The sequence below is a fragment of the Amblyraja radiata genome, chromosome 12, assembly GCF_010909765.2.
Source record: "Amblyraja radiata isolate CabotCenter1 chromosome 12, sAmbRad1.1.pri, whole genome shotgun sequence".
NCBI lineage: Eukaryota > Metazoa > Chordata > Chondrichthyes > Rajiformes > Rajidae > Amblyraja > Amblyraja radiata.
Genome location: NC_045967.1, coordinates 28,366,988 through 28,371,722, shown reverse-complemented (window position 1 = coordinate 28,371,722; position 4,735 = coordinate 28,366,988).

The following is a 4,735-nucleotide window of genomic DNA, read 5'->3' as shown; positions in this document are numbered from 1 at the left end:
AAAAAATGCAGCTTTTTTCATATGTTTTGAGATCAAATAAATATTTATGGCAATTTAAATGTGACACTGCTTGCAGAACTGAACTGTAATATGCTGCTAATTGGGAAATATAAATATATTTTATTTAATTATTCAAGTAATGTTTTCTCATTCTCCACAAGATGTATGCTGTTTAGTCAACTGTGATAATAAATGTTCTGAAAATAGTTTGCAAAACAGAATACATTGATAAATGATGGACTGGTAAAACTGAGAGTGCTTTATTTTTACAACTGATTCCAATTACATTTCTGCCTATTGCTTCCTATTATCTATTGTTTTGCATTAACAATAGAGAACAAAGTTTAGCACAGGGTTTATGTGTCACCTTTCCCTCAACCATGTCACAACTGTTATGTAATCGTGTGAATGATTTATTCAACGAGCATTAATCCTACATATTATTATTTATCAGCTACAGGAATGAGGGCATAAAACATTTTTTATTTAAAGATACTGAACTTTGGACTCTCCAAAAGAAAGTTAAGCGTGGTTTAATTTGGCAAGGGCAATGGGAAATGTGGATGAGTGGTCCATTTGAAGTTTGCCTTTGAATGGTTGATTACAGAACATAATTTCAACAGTGGGGTGATTGGGGGGATGGGGGGTGGGGGGGAAGGGGGAGAGGGGGTCCTATCTATTCCATTCATCAGAAGAAGTGTTCAAGATATAACAAAGTCTGTTCAGGATGAAAATAAATTAAAAATTAAAACGAGAATCATTTCTACATTCCTTCACCATGAACAAATTAAAATAAAATTGTGCAATTCTCATTTTTCATAGTTGGAAATAGTAAGAAACTTTTATCTGAATAGTACAGTAGATTATGAAACTGAATGTTTCAATGAGACCAAGATAACTATACATGAGAAATAACCCAGGCGTGACAACTGTCAACATTAATAGGGTTGCATTCAAATTTTATTACATGTGGTTGAGTGTAAGAAAACGCTGTGAGGAAAGAACAGTCCATTCTCGGATTTGAAAGAGAAACCTAATGTTCTTAGGCTTGGAAGTTAAAATATTTAAGCTACTTTCTCAAATTATACATGAAATGTCTCTTTTAATATGGATCCTCCTTCAATTTGCAAAACTAAAGCATGAACTGGAAAGAGATTCTGTATGTATCACTGCACCAGCTCTGATTCAAATATTGACACAGACAGAAATTGACATATATGCATCAAAACTTAAAACATAGCAATCTGGTTGAAAACATGCATGGATTTATTGCTCCCAAATTTATTTGCTTTGGAGAAATATGTTTTTGTAATTTTTTATAGTTCTAGGCAAAGAAGGCTTGTATGATACACTGTAGCTCCTTTGATCAGCATAAGGGATCTTTATAGCCAATTTGCATCCTGCAGGCGACAGAATCTGCAATGAAATAGATGATTAGGTAATCTGTTTTAGATTTGATTGAGGGAGAAATGTCAAGTGGGACCACAGGAGAAATCAGCTGATCATCTTCAAACAGTGCCATGGGATCTTTTAGATCAGACTGGGCATTGGTAAACAATTCCATCAAAGGATGGAAATTCCAACAACAAAATTAATGAAAATCTGTGAAAGATCAAAGGTTCAAAGGGACAAAGGTATTTTATTGTCACGTACCAATTTAGGTACAGAGAAACTCACTTTACCATACAGACATACTAAAAAAAAAAGACACACAACTACATAAAAGTTAACACAGAGGATTGCCCATATTCCTCACTGTGATGGAAGCCAATAAAGTCTAATCTTCTTCATTCTTTATTCTCCTGCGGTCGGGGCAGGCGAACCATCCGCAGTCGGGGTGATCGAAGCTCCCTCAGTCAGCGATCGAAGCCCCCGCGTAGGGGCGGTCAAAGCTCCCGTGATCGGGACGGTCGAAACTCCTGCGGCCTGGAGCTCCCAAAGTCGGTCAATAACCAGGGACAGCGAACTCCCCGATGTTAAAATCTGTAGGCTCCCGCGGTTGGAGCTCCAAGGTCGATCCCCGACAGGGACCGCCAGCTCCACAATGGTAATACCGCAGGCTCCCCTGGTTGGAGCTCACAAAGTCAAAGGTCTACCCAGCAAGAGGCCTACCCAGCTCCTCGATGTTAGGCCGCAGTGAGGATGGAGATATGATATGGAAAAAAAATCTTCTAATCTCCGTCGAGGTAAGAGATTAAAAAAAGTTTCCCCCAAACCCCCACCCTCCACATAAAACAAAGCTAAAGAACACTAAAACATACATTTAACACATACTAAAAACAACAAAGAGAGAAAAGGATGAGGCAGACTATTGGCGAAGCAGCCATTATCATCAAAGATAAAATTCAGATTTAGTTTGACCAAAATGGCTTCTCATGCTTCATTTTTCCAAATAACGAGGATTGCTAACAGTTTCACCTTAATCTGGCTGCAAATTCATCACTATTGAAACACATTAAGCTATTTTCAGTATTTATGCACTCGTTAAAAAATAAGTGAGGGAAATGTGATGAGATAGACCTTTCAGCATTGTGGTATATGTAATATTGATTGTGAACAAGATTTGTTACTTAGTCTGTCACCCTTATAAGCATGTGATATGTACAGCAATGTGTCTAGAAAGTTCCAAAAGCAAAATGTAAAGAGCCCTTGAATAAATAATACACGTTTCCCTTGAACTCTGTCTGTCTCGTGTGTATGAATTTATAACTCTGTAATGGATTTCGTTAGCAATTAAGAATAAACTGATCAAACATGCAGGAGGGACCATGAGTAAACACCAATTCCACTTCTAAAGTCCAACCCTCTAAGAAAACTTTTTTCATGTAAATAGCTTATGAATTATATTTGTGCTCACATCACTTGAAGAATAGAAAAGCTGATTAAACACATTCATGAGTCTGAAGTAAAAAACGGTGCAACTAACCTTCATTCATTATAACATTGTCTGTTCTTACATAGATCCATTATATCACAGAAGCAGAACAGCCAATTGGACCATTTGCTGAAGGAGTCAACCAACAAGTTTCACTTTCCAGTTTATTTTCCTTCTAATATGCTTTCTTTTCATTTTCCTCCTTTTTTATATACTACTTTTTTTTAATGACTCCTGAATATGCTTCCTCTACCAATTCAGGAAGTGTATTCCAGATCATCACAACTTATTACTTAATTTTCTTCATCTTCATGTTGCTTCTGTGTTTTGTGATTTAACATTTAATCTGTGCTCTTCTTTTTACAGGCTTTCTGTTGCAGGAAACAGTTTCTGCTTATTTTCCTTATTCTCCTTCTCCTTGAACATTTGTTTCAAGTCACCCTTAGCTTATGCTGCATTTGAAAAAAAAATCATCTTTTAAGGTCATTCCACATAATTGAACATTGTTAGGAAAATTGTAGTAAATCTAGATTAACACTCAAGGTGCTCTCGTCCATGCTGGAAGAAACAGTTTGCTTGATTGACGTCTCATTCATCATTCCAAAATTTAATTTGTTTCACTTCCCCATTTGCAAAATATACTGCAATTATTTGCCTTGGCTGCTGCAGCAATTATTCCAAACTGGTAGCTTCTAGCACCAAGAGGAAGTGTATGGGATCAACACAACCTGCAGATTCCCATCTATCTCTCATATCATGCTGACCTCAAGCCATAGAGTCATAGCGTTATACAGCACAGCAACAGGCATTTCTGCTTAACTAGTCTATGCTGATGAAATTGCCTCAGCTAGTTTAATTTGCCATTTGCCTGTGTTGGGCAAATATATTGCCATGTTTTCCTCATTGCAGGGCATAAATCATGAAACTTCCAGACCAGCCATGCAAGGCAGGCACTTTCATGGTGAAGGACTGCAGCAGTTCAAAAGGATGGCTCAATGGCTCTTTTTCAAGGTAGTGATGGAAAACAAACATCAGCCTTCCCGTCATTACCTACATCTAGAAAATTGAACTTTTGTATGTCAAGACGGTATGATATTTTTCTGAGATAATCGTAGCCAGCACTGCACATAATGCTCCATCAAGAAACCTGCATGAATTTTGTAGCATTTAGCACAGCATGCTTGCTCTTATACTAACTGACCTGATTATAAAATGTTGGATCCTATATTCTTTGCATTACAGCGTACTCAACTTGTCCTGCCACTTATATTTTATGTACTTCCACATCAAGACTTCTATTTCTGCATGCTCTTTAATAGTACATTTAGTTTATATTGCTAATTGCCTTATTTAATTTATATCTGGCACATTTGTAGTCATCGAATTAATATCAAGATAATATGATCCCATTTTACATGAAACTCTGAAACAATAGATTCTCACTTTGTCCATATCAAGTTTCCCCCCCAAGATAATATTGTAGTTTTGTAACAATTGGAAGGTAAATAAGCATAACATTTGCATCCGTTGTGCTGCATTACCTCCTTGTCTCAGCAGAGAAGCGTATCCTAATGAGCACATGAATTATGATTACCATGAAAACCATGACACGAGTGCAAAATTTTAATTGTTGTATCATGCTTAAAGCATTTGAAATTGTGACATGTGGTATAGACCATAAAGTGGTTATCTCATTCACATGAATTATTATTATTACTGAAACTAATTATCATCACATTGATGGATGTATAAGTTGCCTCAAATATGAATATTCTTGCATTTAAAAAAGTTGCTGGTCAGTACCTACATCAAGCTGCTGATATGGAAATCGCTGAGATAGGGATCGGCTGTTTGTGACTT